General features: G+C 33.7%; 1 protein-coding gene across 4 annotated transcripts in view; it reads right to left on the bottom strand.

Annotated features, from left to right (window-relative positions):
* Positions 1–21,311, bottom strand: part of LOC126970325 (protein N-terminal asparagine amidohydrolase) — a 135,926-nt gene that overhangs the window by 90,807 nt on the left and 23,808 nt on the right. For 2 of the 4 annotated variants that reach the window (XM_050816173.1, XM_050816177.1), the window contains exon 2: positions 20,738–20,765. The exons of 1 other annotated variant lie outside the window; for it this stretch is intronic. The gene's annotated coding sequence lies outside the window, so the exon portion shown is untranslated. Of the gene's footprint in view, positions 1–13,357; positions 13,378–20,737; positions 20,766–21,311 lie in introns of those variants that run through there. One more of the 4 variants, XM_050816176.1, reaches the window with a different exon arrangement.

Below are 21,311 nucleotides of genomic sequence, written 5' to 3'. Positions count from 1 at the left end.
TCTTAACTACTAGTGTAACAAAAGTAACAATGTTTACGACAAAGTAAAAATAGCACAATTTTATTAATCGAATAGTGATATTATAGATATTATTTAAAGACAAGCCATAGTCACAACTAAATTATTTCATCTTAATTGGAATATTTGGCAGTTTGCTTGATCCGACCCAAATTGGCAGACACCGCGGAATGTCTAGATAATCGGGTAATAGTTGATATTTCATGGAAGTTATTTCTATCTCTGAAATTGTGTAGGAAATTCTCTTGGGAAAAAAAATATTTCGAAACATTTTTAACTGACGATAATCAGCGGTACTACCTATGGGAAATTTAATGATATTAATGAGAAGGAAAACATTTAGAATTTAGATCATCTGCATTCTATAATATAACATAACAAGTAATTATAAGAAATTTTCTGAGACTAACTAGTGAGTACTTACTTCTATTAATAAGTTTATATACAACTAATATTATTATTTATTATCTAATTCTTCTTGTTAATGAAGATATTATTATAACTACTAACAAATAATAGGACTTATATTAGACAAATATTAGATGATCAATAGCAATGCGGTGATGAACCGTAAATTTATAAGTTTTATAAATTTTAAAATTTTCTAAATCTTTAAGATCAAGATCCAAACTGGCGCTGAATATAAAATCCGAAGACCACCTCAACGATGAAATATCATTTAAAAAATAAGAACTTGGTCTTTAACTTTCAGCATACACATATTAGTGTAAAATTAGTTATGACATGTATTGTAGCACTGCTGCTTCATACTTGAAGCTATGATTTCCTAGTTTGGCCAGGGTTCATCATTTTCAACACATTTATTGAAACTATCATAAAATCAACAATATTATAAGTTATGTACAACCACAAAAATAAACATTTATATTTCCAAATAACCACAAATAACAGACTTGTCATGAAACTTTACAACATCTAAATGAATCCTCAAAAATACTCTAGAACAAACCGTACAAAACACAATATGTCAATTTAAACAAGAATTAAATGTCGATGTATTCATCTCCGGTCATCGACACAAAGGATCTCGCCCCAGGCACATTATATAGACACAGCGTTGTAATGGCGTGTGAAATTATACGCGGTCGTTTGTCAAGAGGCGCTAGACTACCAGTGATTAATTTCATTAGGCCGTTCTTAATCAAACGCCATGAATGTGATACCTTGTCTCGTGCGAGCGTTAAGTGAACGTGACTTATGCGAGTCGTGTATTATTTAATTAATGGTATTCCTATTTTGAATGCTTATTCCTGCTTTTTTATTGAACAGGAGGTCCTACGCTGTATCTTATATGTAGTGATCACCACGGACTACGCTCTCTTTGAAAAAATAAAAGAATCATAAGTTGTAACATACTCGCATTTAAGCACCACTAGACGTGGCGATAGATTGACCAAATAAAAATCCTGTGCATGAGTTTTCTCGAATCACCTCAAACAGAGGTGTTATAACATAAAAACTACGACCAATCCGTCAAAATCGCCACGATTAAGAAGAAGGTTGACACGAGCTAATTTACTTTATATTAGGTACATCGACTTGACAACACAGTTATAAAAACTCAATTATATGCAGGATTCAAAATAATTGCAATAATTACTATGATATTCTAGACATCTTTATGTTAGAAAAGAATAAATTGAAGCGTGAAATTATTAAATTACACCAGTCTAAAGCAGTGCCGTGCTCATTTGTTTAAAATAAATACATATTATCTTAATATATATAAATCTCGTGTCACAATGTTTGTCCTCAATGGACTCCTAAACTAATGAACGGATTTTAATGGGGATTACTTCATGGAGTGCAGTTTGGTCCAACTTGAGAGATAGGATAGTTTTTATTTCGATTTGGGACCCAAAATTATTTTTATTTTCAATATTTGTTTTGTATGGACATATTTTCTATAAGAGAATTTAGTGACGCACGGTTTGACAGTTCCGCTGTGAAACAATTTCATTATAACAACAGGGAGCGTTTTTTACGAAATAATTCTTGATGTTTTGAAATATTATTGACAAATTTATAAAAAACAGTATGTACAGAACAACGTCTGTCGGTTCAGCTAGTTATCTACTTAAAATACACATACGCCTTCACAACCACACACAAACATACACACAGAGAATAAGAAACACGAGAGGCAGTTGTTCTGCAATACGGCTTGTTGTAAAATAATATTGTCAATATGAGTAATCTATAATGGCCTTAAGAATTATGTTTTATTTAATTACTGTAACGCTGTTGATAACCATTTAATAAATAAAGAATAGAAGGAAGTTCATTCAAAACTTGGATGTAAGTTCCTTGAAAACGGTTCTATGGATAAACGCGACGTATCTAGACGATGTGTGTAAGTAAGATTGTAGGGTCTAGTGAGATACTGGTGTTCCGCGGTAGCTGAACACGTTAAATAGCTCTTCCGAACACTCCAATACAATCACCATCCAAACCGACGTGAAAATAACTCTCAAGGGATCGCGTGCAGATAAATAAGTCAGAGACGAGATCAGGCGACTAATGAGCTGGAGCAGTATCATCATCAGCCCGAAAGACGTCCACTGCTGGACAAAGACCTCTCCCAAAGATTTTCACGACGATCGGTACTGCGGTACCCCCATCCAATGTATTCAGGCGATCTTGACCAGTTCGTCGGTCCATCTTGTGGGGGGCCTACCAACACTGCGTCTTCCGGTACGGTAACTACCCCAACGGTCATCTGTCTGTGCAGTATAGAATTTTAAAATAATTCCTAAGATGAGAAATTATTATTTCCACTACTTATTCTATCCAGTGATTATAACTTTTTGTTTACATGCCGTTGAAAGGATGGTTGTGTTCCAATTTAAAATATTATAGTCCAAATATTCTGCAAATCCTAGCATCAAACTGTAGCTCAAAGGTTAAACCAACATTCTCATAACTCGGCTGGTAGCGTACAAACTTATATATTTCTATAATAGTACATTGACATACAGTCACATATTCAGTTTAGACAACTGTTTTATTTTAAATGAAAATAAGGGACTGATCAAGCACGACCTTCAGCTGATGGTAATATATACGCCCTGCCCTTTACAATGAAATGCTGCTCAGGATTCTTGAAAAACCCAAAAATTCTGAGCGGCACCGCAATTGCGCTCGTCACCTTGAGACATAAGAAGTTTAGTCTCATCTGCCCAGTAATTTCACTAGCTACGGCGCCCTTCAGACCGAAACACAATAATGCTGACACATTACTGCTTCACGACAGAAATAGGCGCCGTTGTGGTACCCATAATCAAGCCGGAATCCTTTGCAAAGGAGCACTGGTAAAAAGTGATAATAATATGAAGTTTGTGAAACTGTTTCTTCAATAAAGAAAAAACAAAAACTTTGGCAATCATATTCTCGAAAATCGTGAGTTATGTTCAGCACTGGACAGCTTACGGCTGATATGATTATGGTGATGCTTATCATAAAAGAAATATCAAAGACATTCCAGAGAAAGAGCAAATACAAATTAAAACTGCTGTTGGTACCCCAGAAGATGACGTTTTATGTTCTATTAATTTGACGACGAATAAAAATAAAGTGAGTGTAAAACAAGACCAGAGAAGTAAAAAGTTAAATAATTGAGGAGAACCTTATACAGATCTAAGAAGAAATTTGCAAGATATTAGGTTAAATATTAGGTTCAGTATTAGGTTCAATATTAGGTTGAATATCAGGTTAAATATTAGGTTAATAATAAGCTAAATATTGGTTAATTATAGTCATACAACGCCGCCCCCGGAGAATAAAATGATTAGTGATATTGCCATAGTTTTAGTGTTATCCCATATTTGAAGTCTACGGTGTCTCAATTCTCTACCCAATTTTTATCGTGAATTTCCAGGCTAATGCCTTTTTGAATAATTTCAAAAAGATATAATATGAAGTTTGTGAAACTCTTTCTTCAGTAAAGAAATGACAGAAATGAACGAAATTATTGTGAACGCTATTGTTATTAACAATTTAAATTACATGCACAGGGTATGCAAAATCATTTAAAGGTAAACACTGCTTGCTAATTTGCTTTATCATTACTTTAGAAATCTAAAATTAAGTTAAAAACTAAAACCAGAAATCTTCAAGTATTGGAGGAGAGTTAGATTATTTAATAACAGTTTCTTCCTATATATTTTCAAGAACGCTACGTCGACCATCTTAAACATCTTTTTTTTAATTTACATTAAGTAGATTTCATAGCATCGCCTTTAGTACTAAATGAAAATCGTGAGTTATCAGGTCATGACTATACCATGGTTTAAATTAACACCATAAGCTTCAGAACATAAACCAGAATCTATTCATAGTGAAAATACGTTATTGTACGTTAGTTAGTTACACAATTGTCACATCTAGCTTAAATGATTTAGATTTAATATATTTTGTATATGGTAATAATGTAAATAACTTTAAATATAATAATTCATTGGATGAGGGTAGAGCAGGACCGATTATCGTGGAGATCTTTGGGGGAGGCCTTTGTTCAGCAATGGACAGCTTCCAGCTGATATGATTATGGCAATAATGATGATGCTTAGGTATCATAAAAGAAATATCAAAGACATTCCAGAGAAAGAGCCAATACAAACTAAAACTGCTGTTGGTACCCCAGATGATGACGTGTCATGTTCTATTAATTTGACGACGAATATAAGTAATGAGAGTGAAAGACAATACCAGAGAAGTAAAAAGTTGAAGAATTGAGGAGAACCTTATGTAGGATGCAGATCTACGTAGAAATTTGAAAAAAAAAAATCTATAAATGCTGAATGTAAGTGATGACAAGATAAGTGCAAGAAGGGGCAATAATGCAGCAATATTATAAGCTCAGAGATCACGAGCAACTTCAGCAATACATTGCCAACCATAAAATAGCTATGGAAGTAAAAATAGTAACACCAGGCCAAAAGAACAATCGTAGACTCTATCAAATACTATTTCAATGTCGACGCGATGAAAGTTCAAGTGTGTAGGACATTGTTCATTAACACTTTAACTTTAACAGCTTAGCGTTTATACATCGTTAGAACAGGCCAAGACTGACAAATAAATAATTGATAAAAAAAGGCGCCATGATAAAAGATCACATCATCCAGCATGTTCAACTATTCCCTGCAATAGAGGTTACTTATAGAAGGAAAGATGCGGTCAGATAATATCTTTCAGAACTGGTCAATATATTTAAAATGTATCGCCTGTACTAAACCTGGTTTCATGAGGAAAACTACGACTGTCCGATGGCTTCTAAACGCCAATATGAAACCATTTTCAACACTTAGTTTAACTACTCTTTTTATATTCCCAAAAAGACTTTGCAAGAGAAATATGATCAGCACCACAATAATAAAGAACATGTGCTTACATCAAATTAAAAAAGGAGAAAAGAATCTGTTCAATTCTGAGATACAATAATTATAGCAACCTCTAATATACAGAAGATTTTGCATATATTCCACTTAGGAATATTGCATAATATAATAAAAAAAGAAAATATCCTTCATATAGCTTTACTGTAGTACTCGGCTTAAATATTACTGCTATGTTTGGCACTACGTAATCGAAAAGAGGAGTGATAGAAAGAAGCAGCTGTTTATGGCGATTTCTCGTTGGTGAACTTGAAACCATCAATAATATTTCTTTTTTTACTCTGACGGTAGCGGAGGGCAGAATAAAAATTGATTTATATCTGCTTTTTATATAAATTTTGGTGCTCAGAAACTACAAATTAAAATTATACGGCGATTTTTTAAGCCGGTCATGGTCAAAGCAATGGTGATTCCATGCACTCTAATATTGAACGTAAATAAAAGCATAGAGCTGTATACACTCCTGGAAAAATGTACGCAAATATTATGATACAAAAGTTGATGATGAGAAGTATAGATAAAGAAAGGAAGAAGTGTGAGGGAAATGGCGCAGAACGAATTTTTGGTATTAAAAGAGTTAATTAAAAATAAAAACTGGGTCAAGGATGAGGTTGGAAAGAAAATAGAATAGTTTAAAGTAATGGAAGTAAACTACAACATTATAAATATGAATTCGATGCCCATTATTCTCAGATGAATGTCGAACCACATCACGAAATTATGGGAAGAAACAAGCAAGGTACCAGACAAACAGCGAACAATACTTCAGCTTGTTTTAGTAAACTGAATGAAAGAATTGAAACTATCATACCACACACCTCTACCAGTATTCAACTTATTATCATTGCTCTTACTTTTATGAATAGTTCTGATGACCATTTACGTGATAGTAATGATGAAGAAGTGAAAGATTAGTTTTTTTAAAGAAAGACAAGATGGGATTATTTACTTTAATAAGGAATTATTCAAGAGGACTACTTTTTTATGTTTAATTACTTAAATGTTCGATAAGCCAATAGTTGATTACTACAACACTGTTTTATTGTAAACTCTGGAATAAAAGGTTGGGGTTCTATTGCCGTTCATTGTTTTTTCTGTTTTAATTAGAATATAATGGCAAGTGATATTGTTTTCTGTCGATTAAATAATAATATTGTAAAACAGTAATGCAATTCTTACAATCTCTTGAAAGTAACGAGAATATAACGTTAAATGTTAATAGTTAATATAACCAACCATAGATTTTTGGTAACTTTTTAAAGTCTCAATATCTTCAATTCGGTTAACGGTAGTATAACATATTTTAAAACATTATAAAATATAAGCTATCATTGAGCATTTGTTTCGTTACTCTACATCCTATGGCTTAGAAAGTTATTTTTCCTGTCAAATTGCTTTTTCGCAGTTATCATTTTATTCACTGGGGGCGGCGATATCAAAGTTTTAATGTAAACTATCGATGATAATTATATAAAGGCTTACTCAATGAAACAAGCGGCTACTAGGTTTAATAGCCAATATTGATACAATAACACCAGCCCAAACATCATCAGCGTCATTCAACTGCATTGCGATGAATATGCCATTTGTATGTGAAATAAATAATTATCTTTCCATCAAAACAGCTTCATAGTATCATAGATCATCATTTCAGCCAAAACACGTCAACTGCTGCTGGACAAACGCTTCCCCAAAGATTTCTACGACGATCGGTCCTGTGCTGACCTCATCCAACCTATTCCGGCTATCTTAACCAGATCATCGGTCCGTCTAGTAAGGGGGACGCTGTACCATAATACAGCGTCTTCCAGTACGTGTTATTTGTTAACTAGTATCATATATACAGCCGAGTATGTCTTTGGGTAGAAACACCAAACAGGATAGCATTGCATTTTAATTCTCAATGCCGCAAAGTTGTGACTTGAATTTCTACTATGCGATTTGTAAAGAAAAGTTGTTAGATGACATGCAAATATAATCTATATAAAAATTTAAAAATAAATCACACTTTGCAAATATTTCATACAAAAATAACGAAGTCTTATCGAAGCTACATAACAAAGTGGCTCTGAAAGAACACCATAATATACCTTGCCATAATAAATCCTTAAACCTTCATAAGCGGTAACAAATGAACTTACCAAAATTGATATATTGCACGAATTGCCTTAATTTATTATCGTCTACATTGTTGCCTGTAACGCGATATTGCGACTTGTGAGCAATAACTGTCTAATGTGTTACATAAATAATAGTCTCGTGCGTTTTATTAACGTTTCAATTTTATGTTACTTTGAATAGTTTAAAATAAATCAATTGATCACCCACTACCAAGCGCGTCCCACGTCTACTTGATGACAAATATAAATTTTCTGGCTTTACTTGCGATAGATTTTAGCTTACGTAATTGATTGAAAAGGTTGACGAACCACCAAAAATAGCAATAATATCGAAGACTTAAGTCGGTTTGCGTTAAGGTTGTAAAAATGAAGAACGACTCAAATTTATTACATCGTCAGAAATTGCAGTAGTTGTTCGCTCTCTAGTTGATTTTTTTCATGTATTTTTATAAAAGGATGATTAGTTGAAATGGAGAAAGTTGAGGTAGCTGTATTATTTAAGTTGAGGTAGCTGTATTATTTAAGTTGAGGTAGCTGTATTATTTAAGTTGAGGTAGCTGTATTATTTAAGTTGAGGTAGCTGTATTATTTAAGTTGAGATAGCTGTATTATTTAAGTTGAGGTAGCTGTATTATTTAAGTTGAGGTAGCTGTATTATTTAAGTTGAGGTAGCTGTATTATTTAAGTTGAGGTAGCTGTATTATTTAAGTTGAGGTAGCTGTATTATTTAAGTTGAGGTAGCTGTATTATTTAAGTTGAGGTAGCTGTATTATTTAAGTTGAGGTAGCTGTATTATTTAAGTTGAGGTAGCTGTATTATTTGAGGTAGCTGTATTATTTAAGTTGAGGTAGCTGTATTATTTAAGTTGAGGTAGCTGTATTATTTAAGTTGAGGTAGCTGTATTATTTCAACCTGTGCTGTACATTAAAGCAAAATTCAATTTTAAGTAATCATATGATATCAAATTATTTTTAAAGATAATTGGATTCGGTAATCTATAGGAACATACATATACATAAAATTGGAGTGTCTGTAATATTGAAATAACATTTTTTACAATTTTTGTCTGTCTGTCTGTTTGTTTGTTCCGGCTAATCTCTGAAATGGCTGGACCAATTTTGACAGGACTTTTATTGGCAGGTAGCTGATGTAATAAGGAGTAACTGAGGCTACGTTTATTTTAGAAAAAATCTATATGGCAAAAAACAATTTATATGGCAAAACAACGTATACAGGGTCAGCTAGTGTGATATATACACTGGCCTGCAAAAGTAAGTATCACACTTTTCAAATTAAATATTTTTTTTAACTATAGAAGGTCGAGATTTAAGATTAAAAACGTTTTGTTGCAAATTTTATAGGCTTTAATTCTTAGAAACTAAAATTATACATTAGTAACATTTTTAACTTAAAAAGATAAAACAATGAAAATAGACATTTTTAGTTTAGTGTAAAAAAATTCAACTAAAATGTATTACATGTTATTTAATTCTTAATAACTGGTATTGCCTCCTCGAGCTCTGATTACAGCTTCGAGCCGGTTTGGCATACTGAACACTAGGTTTTGGAGCCGATGTTGGGGAATATTCTCCCATTCTTCTACCAGGGCCTGCTTTAGTGCCCTGAGGGTAGTAGGTGGTGGTCTGCGATTTCTGACTAGCCTCCCAAGCTCATCCCAGGAGTGTTCAATCGGGTTGAAATCAGAACTTCTTGATGGCCAAGCCATCACGCTGATACCGACCTCCTGAATATACTCTTGTACGATATGAGCCGTGTGTGGCCGGGCATTATCATGCATCAGCATCGATCCATCACCCATATTTGCTAAATACGGCCCTGCATACTCATTGTGAATCTCTTGAGCATATCTTTGCCCAGTGAGGGTGCTATTTTCTATGGCTACTAGCTCTGTGCGACCTTCTGAAGATATGCCAGCCCATACATGTACACTGCCTCCACCGTATTGGACTCTTTCTGAGATGCAGGCTTGAAGGTATCGTTCACCAGGTCGCCTGTAAACACTTCGCCTTCCATCAGAAATGGCGATTGTGGCGATTTCTTAACACAGTGGAAATAATATAACGATCTTCTCGGGCACTGGTACACCTGGGTCTGCCATTACAAACTCTCCTCAGATGGTGTCCAGTCTCTTCGTACCTTCGCTTTACCTTCTGGACCGTTCGTACCGTCACACCCACCATTCTTGCAGTGCGACGCATACTGATGCCTAGTTCCAGAAAAGCCATTCCTAGCACATTCTTCAACTGAAAGAGGCATGATAAATAAATGTTATGTGCTTTTTAGCATAAATTTATAAAACAAGACCCATCGATCTTGAAAAAAATTTAAAACAGAAAGAAAAATGTGAATGGTAAAATTGTAATTCGGAAAAGTCCACTTTGAAAAAGGAATGGTTTTGTTTTTGAAGTTTTTTTCAGCCAATTCTTAAAAGAAGGTTACCGACTATAAAGTTTTTATGTACAAAATTAAATTCTCTTTGGAGTCCTTTTTATTTCGAAAGTATATCTTGTGAACTTAAAACATTATCCCAATTTTAAAAGTGTGATACTTACTTTTGAAGGCCATTGTATATATAGCAGCACACACAATATATTAAAATATATATTGTAATCTATTGAAATAGATAGCAACTATTCTATTACATGTGCAGAAATGTAAACTAAGTTCTTATCACAAGCCGATTGCTAGGCGTAAGTAACTATTATCAAGACAAATTATCAAGGATTCAGAAATTGAGATATATCTTATTGATGGATAGTGGTTTTCATTTGTCTGCGGAAAGGGTTCGCGGAAACAATCAAACTGGATGCAACCGCCAGCCATCCAATACCCTAATCAACCTAAACAAATAGCCGTCATTTATCTAAACGAATGGGATACCTTCATGAAGCACTGATACTTAGACCTTGACAGGAAAACCACCACCACCATAACGCATTTATGTTACCAAGACTTTTGTCGCTTAAAATATAGGCCTATATAAATAAAGTGAGCAAGTCAATTTTTTATTGACATGCTGAATATATATGCCATATAAAAAATAAAATTAATTCAATAATTAAAATTTTTGGGGTATAAAAAATAGATGACGACCGATTCTTAGACCTATCAAATATTATCATACATAAAATTTATCGTAGTACAATAATCATTATATTCGATTGCCATATTGCAACTCTATTGCACGTCTGTGGATGGTTTAGAATAATATTGAAATCGCGATACAAAAGTAAGTGTTGATCGTAGATGGGTGAAAATTTAAAGTTGTATGTATTTTCTAATGCTGAATCCTAATTAAACAAATTTAAAAAAATCACAAAAAAATAAATTTTGGGGTGGATCCTTAACATTTAGGGGGATGAAAAATAGATGTTGTCCGATTCTCCACCCGTGCATATCGGCACGCTAAGATTCACGAAAATCGGTCGAGCCGTTTCGGGAGTTCAATTACGTACACCGTGACACGAGAATTTTATATATTAGACTAAAATCTAAATAATTGTATGCATACTTACCATAGCATTTAAACGCAGCTATTTTATAAGACGCTTTTTATTAGCTTCACCTGTATGTATGTTTGTTTGTAACCTACTCATTTGGGCGCGTTTTGACCCACTTTAAACGGCCAGATTTCGTTCAAACTTCGTAGATTTATCGAGGACCGATGACAATACATTTATTTGATAAAATTATTCCATTTTTCAATATGCCCAAAAAAAAAGATTTTTGTTAATTTATATAATCTTCATCTATCGTCTATACGACAGGAATTGATGTTAATTTTAAATTTTAACCATTATATTTAACCGAATTTTAATCTACAATGCAAATAATAGTTTAAAAAAATTAAAAAACACACTTTTATAAAGATACCAATATTTTTAGGTTCGGTTTTCTAAAAACTCGTGATTTTTAGTATTTTTAGCTACTATTTTTCCTTCTACAACTCGTATTGTAATGTTAGGATATGACATGACGTTGCAATTTCACGTACTTGCAAAAACTGTTGCTGTGGTAGAGGTCTAGAATTTGCATGACCAATATAAATACACAATTAGGGAAACATGCACATTCACACTTGTATAACTTTGATATATGTATTTAGCTTTTTTATCTGTATAGATGTCGTGAACTTATAGTATTTGGGTTTTAAATAAACATTGAGACAATGACAACCTGTAATAATAATAATAATGATGTAACGAAAATGTAATGGAATAAACAAACAAATGGTATAGAATAAATCGATGCATGCATGGAAACGCCATGGCCTAAAAAATTGCTGGACCTCTGTATTAACGAAGTCAAAAGTAAGTAAGTAACGAAGTCAAGTCTGTGGGTGAAACTCACTTTTATGAAAATCTTTATTTTTTGTCAGGTTTCTTGGCAGGGTCGTCAGTATATATATATCGGTGTGTTCAGGTGCGGATGTTTCTCATGAACAAAAAACTACTGGGTTAATTTTGACAAAATTTTCGTAAAATTTTCTGAGGAGCCCCCGCTAGTGATCCTGTTAAGTTTTTCGGTAGGGTGACGCAAGATGACTAAGCTTCTTGAATAAGCTAAAAGAACTCAAAAGAGTAAAACTACAATGAAATACGACCTGTATGAACCTACACGAATTTCAAATAAATATAAAAAGCACTAAGTAAGCACGTAAAGAAATGAAGTAGAATAGATAACATAAAGGTTGTTCACAACAAGGGGATGTTTGTAGATACACCAAAAATAACAATAACAATAACCAACAAACTAATCAAGAACGAAGTAACATCATAACCAAACCATAAACAAATTACTTTGCACTAATTCCGCCTAAGCTTCCAAGAACCTTCGAACACATCAATTATTAACCCAATTCACGAACTCCCAACGAATCCATTTGTAACATTTACAAAGCTCAGTGCCGATCGTAAGAAGATTACCGGATAGAATCTATAAATATCATTAATAATTATTGTTTAGCATTCGGACACTTAGTTTAATTTTGGAATATTGAAGCTAAACTATAATTAATTATTTATGCGAGGTGTTAACATCAGTTCTCAAAGTACGTAATTAATTCGCTTGACCAGGTTTTCCGGCGCTAAGTCGAAGCCTAACAAATTAGTTTGTACAAATACGATTAAAAGGATAAGGCTTAGCTCTGTGATTAATTAGTTATTTATCAATTGCCTCGAACACTTATAGATGTTCATTAGTCTTAGTTTGCTTGTTATAGTAACAGAAAAGGATATAGGCAAATTAATCTCTGCATGATGTATCATGCAGAGACGTAATGCAGTGACGTAATGTATTACGTCATACATTTTATCCGTAAAATTTTGAAAAGTTTCCGTGGGAGCACGGTTTTATCGAATTCCAGACATTCCCTTAGCGGATACATAGACATACCTATACAACTATCACCAAAAATGGAGTCTTCAAAATTAATACAAATATTTGAAGGAACAGTCACTCACACTAGCAGGAAAACGATGTCGTCACTCGAAATCAACTTGACGCTTGCTGTAATAAAAGAAGGTGTTTGAATCACCACGGCAAGGAAAACAATTAGTGGGAAAAATTGTTAGTCCATATTTCTGAAAAATAACATTAGGGAAAGTAAGTAACTCCTACAATTATAAAAATGCTCATGATTTTGAATACCAACAATAATCGAGTTTACTCGAATTTTTGATATTTTTGCTAGCGACCATGGTGGAAGTGGGCGAGTTTTCCATTCTGATAAAAACGTCAATATTTTGGGACATTGCAAAAATGGTGAAAAGCCAAACAAACCTAATTGCTGCTTCCGAATTCCACAAATTGTGATATCATCATCATTTTGTCGTCTGGCGTTCCTCCGCAGTGGGAACTTTCTTCCACGTACAACCAAGCTGAGGAATAAGCTTCGTTGTGCGGTCTTTCCAGGACGATAGGACATGGGTACCTTGAAAAAAAAGCGCGTACTTTTTTAAAGGTCCACTTCTCATGGTGTTAGAAGAGAATGTGGGCGGCAACGATCACTTAACTACAGGTGACCCGTACGATCGAGAACAAACCTCCTCTTCCATAAAAAATAAGATTCCTTGCACACGATGCCGGCTAGATGTGGACCACATTTGCGCTTTTTTCTGTCCTTAAAAAATAGTATGCAATCATTGATTGTGTTTCAGTTTGAACGGCACCGCAGCTACTAAAATTATTGGATTTGATTTAACATCATACCCATGACTGAAAGTGTCGAGCTCAGTTACGATTCCGCTCAGAATTTTGTGTTTCTAAAGAATCGCTCATACTGCATTGTGGGCAGAGCGTTTCACAGTAAAACTTTCACTTACCATCAGAAAGTCTTGCTAGTCTCGTCACGTTTCTAAAAAACACCTAAAATCTTCGTACTGTTAGTACTAAGTGGGAGGCTCCTTTCCACAGGATGCCAGCTGCAGTTTATGTTGTGCTACCCGCACAACGGCGCCTTTTTCTGGCGTGAAGCAGTAATGTGTAAGGATTATTGTGTTTCAGTCTGAAGGGCACTGCAGCTAGTTAAATTATTGGGCAAATGAGACTTAGCATCCTATGTCTCCTCCAGGTTACGAGCACAATTGTAGTGCCATTTAGATTTAAGGTTTTTCAAGAATCCTGAGCGGTACTGCATTGTACTGGGCAGTGCGTATCAAATGCCATCAGCTGAACGGCGTGCTTGTCTCACCACTTATTGTCATGAAAAAAATTACAACGATAAGGCTGAGTTTGCACAAAATATCTGAATAACACATCAGAACCTGTAAATACTTTTATGGACACTGGTCTGTTACTCCGTTAGGATTTCTTATCATGTGAAGACAAACAGCAAAACATCGAAAAAGATTTAGATACTTATTGATATAATCCTAGAAGTGAGGGTTATAACTTTAAAAACATAACAAATGCAAATTTTGGGGTTGAGCAGGTTAACTGTAAAGTAGATCTTGTAGATGAAGCAACAACCTGAGAGTTGAACAAAGCATACAAGATTTTATGACGATCCGTCACTCGAACGGTTGGCTCAGTTGGTGGAGCACTCGCACGGAACGCGAGAGGTCGTGGGTTCGAGCCCCGAATCGTTCATAAAGTTTTGTTTTCAAATTTTATTTGTGTATAGAGATATAAGTTATTTAAAATTATGACTCCACGCGCCCTCACAATCAAGGGCCGACTGAATGTTAATATAATTAAAATACATAGATCATAGAACACCGCCAGACCCAAGGGGTGTGTTAAAAGGGCGGAGTCCAACCATCGTAATCTAAAAGCCACAAATAATGATAAACAATTAACGTTTAGTTTTCTGTTAAAGGTGCGAGAGTTCTTTATCTGGTAACAGATCTATTAATTATATTACGTTAATCAATGGGCACTTTGAATTATTTTTAATTACTAGATTAATTTAATACTAATTCCATGTCCGCCACGTATCAATGTGTGTTTGGTTTACGAATTCTCAGTACGTTTATTCAACAAGTACAGTTGGTACAAGTATGGGCTGCGGTGATTTCTCCCTTTACAATCTTTTTTATCTCTTTCTTCAAAAAATTTGCATTTGTTTATTGTTTCGGGATACTTGATATTAAAATATGATAACAGGCAAAAAGTAAAATAATATTTTATTATTATTAAGTTTCCCATATAGAATGTCCTAGAAACACCGCTCAAGGAAGCTCAATCTGTAGTGGTAGTAGAAAGTTTCTTGAAAATCACCGGTATCAAAGCTTCTTTTGACGCTTGCCATATAGCATTGTCCTAGAAACACCGCTCCAGGACGCTCAATCTACAGTGGTATAAAGTAGAAAATTCCATGAAAATCGTTACTTGTACTTTTTACGAATACTTGTTACGAAGGTAATACCACCACCAAACGGCACGTATCAGACCTAAGAGCTCTCCGGAACATGGAGAATGAAAAAGCCACATGAAAAATCACATCCACAATAATTAAAAAAAAACTATTTTTCATTTTTATCACTCGCTTTGCGCGCACTACGTAAGGTTACTCCCATATTTTTTCAACGGCCATAGAAAGTACAAATTCAAAAGTCGCTAGAAGAAATAAGTCTTTATAAAATAAAAACAATACAAACTCAAGTGAATTCAGATTCATTGAGAGCGAATACAGATCTTGGGTTACGCGAGTTGATAGAGTTAACATGTCGCCCTCCATAATTCATAAGCCGAGAGTTGAACAATGACACAAACACGGAAATGGTGAAATGGAAGCTTGCTTGTCGCGACGGACGTCGTACATTCAGCAAACTTCTCGTGCCCACGACAATCTAATCGTTTGAGCATTTTAATAAAAGCTACGAGTATTCTACGAAGAATATGTCTTCATATTCATAGTCAGAACTGCTATTATTAGTTAAGTGAATCGAGCGTTACTTTGTGGGATTATAATAATCAATTATTAATAATTTATTGATACATTTAGCAACAACTTTAATGAGGAAAAGAAACTAGACGAGCAAGACAATGCAAAGCTGCTCAGGATTCTTGAAAACCCAAAAATTCTGAGCAGCGTCGCAACTGCGCTCATCACTTTGTGTCATAAGATGTTAAGTCTCGTTGGCCTACTGAATACACCAATAGTACTTGCACACAACTGCTTGAAGAATAAGGCACCGCTTTGATACCCATTAAGCCTGCATCCTGTGTAAAAAAGCCTCTCTCTGTTTAATTAGTTGTTTCCCTGACTTCGCTGAAATTGCAAACCAATATTGTCTAAGTACTAGCTTTACATATTTTTAACATCATTGCAAATTACGTAGAGATCTCGAAATTAAATAATATAGCTCCACTTTCCCAACCATAATATACCACTCACTGGTGAAAGATTTAAAATCGGTTAAGTATTTATGTATTTGAGGTTATTCAATACAATATGAATACCATACTAAATTAGACATAATTTCTACTGTATAAACGATAGTAAAAGAATAGTAGTATAGATATAAATTTCCTGTTTCATTGGAGCGTATTTTGCTTGAAAATCTAGTAATTTTATATTATAAAAGACTTCATTTATTTTATTATAACATAAAATATACATTTTAATTTGTTATTAATATAAACATTTATTTGTTATCACTTTTGTGAATTCTGAACGTACAGAATTCTAAGTACTAAATATTCAAAGAATTCTGAATATACAAAAAAAACATGTGTGCAATTTACACGTGGTAGAAGTGAAACCTTCAAAAATTTTGGCTTCAAGGTGGTCAGCACTTGTAATTTAATTTTAAGATGTGCATTGTGCATGAACCTCTAAACTATATATGAAGTCCTGGTACATGTTGCTAGGATGAAACGATTTCAAACGCTTTGAAAGACATTACTATCACCGCTAACATATTTATGTTCTCCTGGTGTCTATGTAGTAAATACGTCGTGCGCATGACGCCAAAATATATTAAGCTATACTCACGTCATACAATAATATATAAGACAATCTCTTCTTCTACTATGATCGCCTTGTACCAAAACACTGTATAATGCTTCCTATCTCATTCTTTCGCCGGCTGAATCCTATGCATTCACCTGTTTGTGTCTATCTATCGTCTCGCATTTTCGTTTCACCCAGTTTCAAATCACAACGATTGTAAAGAAGTTTCACTTCAAAAAAATCAACAATTCATCATCAAAGTAAAATCAAACTGAATCTTAACAAATACAATCCCTCCTCGACAACAACTACTTATAAGACAAACATGGAACATTGTGATGTCTTCGTTAACGACCAACATTTTGCATTAAGGAATAGCGCTGCAGAAAATAAGCACACAAATATCACGAATATGCAACCTCTCAATTTCACAAACGAAACAGCATCTAGAGATTATACGGCTACCGTTACACGCCGCTAGAGCCAACTATGGGAACGAGAAACACTGGACAGATCAAAGATGAATTAAACGCGAAATAGAATTATTATTTTCTAACTTTCGTACGGGGCTGCGCCTTTCTTCAAATCCGTACATTCAGATACACGCTTTGTTTCTACAACAATTTTAACGTTGTTAAACTCATTTTACGTTATTACAATCTCGATTTTTTAATACCATGTAATCGATGTCAAAGGTAGAAAAGCTCAGGAGCCTGTTATTACATCTGCACCCACACCATTCTTACCAGAACATTCCAGCAACAGTGCACGGCATTTTGTGGCACAAATAGGAACAGTGACAGTACTGCCTCCGACAAGAACTGCACAAACAGTATGTTCTAGTAATTAGTATTATTATACATAATATATTGTAGTCAATAAGACCTGTTTAGCTCGAACTTTTATATGTCGAAAATATCCATAAGTTGAAAATTTTCGGGTTACCTACCCTTTAATCTCCAAAACCATTATTTCTCAAAATGAAAAAGCAATATAATTTCAAGTAATCAAGTATTCTGAACAAGCGATTTTAACACATATTTCCCCCATCACTTATTTTACTAATATTAATATGATTTCACCAATCTAACTCCGTGTTAAACAAAATTATCCTAAAGCTCTGTGAGTCCAATATTTACTTACAAAACATGGCTAAGATGAAACTCATCAAAATTCAAAAACTTGGCGTCCCTTGAACTTCAGCAAACAGTGAATCTACTATAATTATTGTTATGCGTTGATTAAGGCCGCTATCCAAAGACATCTCCAAAATAGCTCATTATTGAAACCATTTTTAAAGGTTTATATGAAGCTTTTATTTTAACAAAAAAGAATTATATGTCTACGGAATATGAGAAGAAAATTCATTTTTTCTTTACAATTCTATCTTGAATAGACATTGCGAAAAGAAATCACCAAAGTATCCCTAACTTTTACAGTTGGAGCCATGTTATTCATTCAATCTAGATAAAAATTGTACGAAAAATCTTCAACTGTTTACCAATACTATTTAATATGACATTGTTTTGTTATTTTTGTAAAGAAAATTGTTTGATTTAAATTAAAAATGCTTCTAATTCCGAATTAAAACTAAGGCGATCTTGTCCCCAGCCTTAAAGAGATTAAAAACTCATTATGTATCATTTTTTAATGAATGAAATATTCTAACCAGCAGACAATTGAAAGTCATTACTGTTACAAATAGCAATGCGTTACTTTTGTTACTCCTTATAGTTTATAGTATGAAGTACAGCCTGTACGAAGTATCTTATCATAAAAAAATCCTAGTTCACTTTTGTCATAAAACTTTAATTTATCATAGCTTATTAACAATATGTTATGTTTTTAAAGTGATAACCCTCACTTCTAGGATTAATACACAAATAAAATTTGAAAAACAAAATTTTGAGCTGAGCTCAGTTGGTTAGAGCACCGGCACGGAACGCCGGAGGTCGAGGGTTCGAATCCCGCATCGTTCATAAAATTTTGTTTTTCAAATTTCATTTGTGTATAGCTTATTAAAACATAATAGTTGTACCATACCATTAATACTCATAAATCAGCACAACAGAGTTCATATAAAGAGATTCACTTGTCGCAGGAAAAATAGTTGGGCATCGGTCACATTATGCGAGCGTGGTGCACGATCTGTGATCCTGCAGTGGGACTGTACTTGGCAGTAGCTAATGCTGATCTACGAAATATAGCTCTATCGCCGAGATGAGGCACCGTGTACTTTATAATGTTGCCACTTTTTAGACACTATTTCAAGAAACTGTTATTTTCAATAAAAAACAGAGGCAGTTATAAGATTTGCCGACATAAGTGAAAACCCAAAACAATTGAATAACTATGTTCTTTTTTTAATCATTGATTTTTTCAATTAATTAAAAATACCGTTAAATTAAAGTACCGTTGACAAAAGATTATTACTAAATACAAATACATAATTCATTAATTTTAAGAGATACTAAAAATATTTTTTTAAACCACAAACAAATGATTTCTGTAATAAATGGTTCGCAAACTGTTATTTAATATTATTGCAGATAAATAAAATATTATAAAAATAAATAATATTAAATTTTACGGCTAAGGAATTTTTAAATTTTTTGATCACACAAGATTTTTGGATTTCAAATTCCTCTAAAATTCTCCTTTAAAGGATAACAACGCATGTATTTATTATGACTGGATTTTAGGATTAAATATTTTGGTAAAATGCCAAATCAGATTAAATTTATTAAACAAGTAGCACTACTATTTGGAGGGTTATCAGTTAATTAATGAATCTTATTTTTATTGTGATGACGTCTTTATTTTGTTAATTGTTTATCGAAAGAAAAAAAATCGTGTTTTCCATACGAAATGCTAACAGATAGACTTTATAACATTTGGACTGCAGTAATAGCTGTGAAAACAGAAGGCACCAACAACATGGAGTTTATAAACACTGAAGCATTTATTCGATCAGTTTGGATTCATACGAATTTTTAACCGACTTAAAAAAGGAGGAGCTTCTCAATACGTTACCTCAAAACTTTCGACTGGGTGAACCGAACCGATTTTGATAATTATTTTATTTGAAAGCTGGTGCTTCCCATTGTAATTTGGTCCAGATCTGACAATGGCATCCATGAGAAAACCATAAAAGTGGATAATAAATTTACGAATAACTCAATATCGCGCCAACCAATTTCGATGATTCTTATTTTATTGGAAAGGATATACTTTAAAGGTAGTTTGGTGAGAACTGAACGGAACTCTTCGATTCTTAGGAGCAAATTAACGATACTCGGCCTTAATCTTCTTTATGCTATCCGGATATTTAAGTCATCTACCATAACATAGTTATGGTCAAGTTATTGTCTTAGTCGAATATGATGTCTGTAATCAAATTGGAAAGCGCTTGCGTTCAATGCTGCATTGAAAAATTTAGTATATCTACACATATTTAGACAAATTGTTAGTTAGTGTAGGTACGTCAAATTCACAAAAAAAAAATATATATATATATTTCTGCTGCTTTATAAATATAGAATTCAAATATTTTTATTCAAAGTAGTATTTTTAATCACTCTTTGAACATCAAAAACTACCAAAAGACAATAATTCATACCAATATATAAATAATATTACAGCTAAGAGCAAAGTTTATGCAGTTTAGTGAAGAATTTGACTCGTTTGAAATAATAAAAAATAATGTACTTAGGTTAGTATAAATATAAAGTTATTTTAGATTCTACGTTCTGTCATGAACTTACCATACGTCCTCTACCGCAAAAAGATTACCTACAACAAAAAAAAAAACGAAATAAAGTATATAATTTAACGAAATAAATTCAATCATTAGGAGAATTACTAGAGACCCAGTGCCGCTTGCCGGCTAGATTATGGGTAGCACAACGGCGCCTATTTCTACCGTGAAGCGGTACTGTGTCAGCATTATTGTGTTTCAGTCTGAAGGGCACCGTAGCTAGTGAAATTACTAGACAAATGAGACTTAACATCATGGGCAGAGCATATCAATTACCATTAGCTGAACTTCCGGCTCGTCTCGTCCCTTATTGTCTTTAAAAAAATATATACGTGTCGCAAAATGCAGAGCATCTAGTAAGGTTACTAGGCCACTGACTAGGCTGAACTAATGAAAAAGGTACCTTGAAACGTGCAAATTTCAAGTAAGTGTAAGGGTGAAAACCACATTACAAATTCCGTTACATACATACATAAAGGTGCAGCTAATATAAACGTTGCCTTTGTACCGCGCTATAAAAATCGCTGTAAATTATAAACGGAAAATCCGATAAGGATGGCATACTAAAGGAGAATATTTGT

This window comes from Leptidea sinapis, chromosome 20 (assembly GCF_905404315.1).
Source record: "Leptidea sinapis chromosome 20, ilLepSina1.1, whole genome shotgun sequence".
Lineage (NCBI taxonomy): Eukaryota > Metazoa > Arthropoda > Insecta > Lepidoptera > Pieridae > Leptidea > Leptidea sinapis.
Note: the sequence above shows the minus strand (reverse complement) of the source record. Positions and strands in the feature narration are given on the sequence as shown.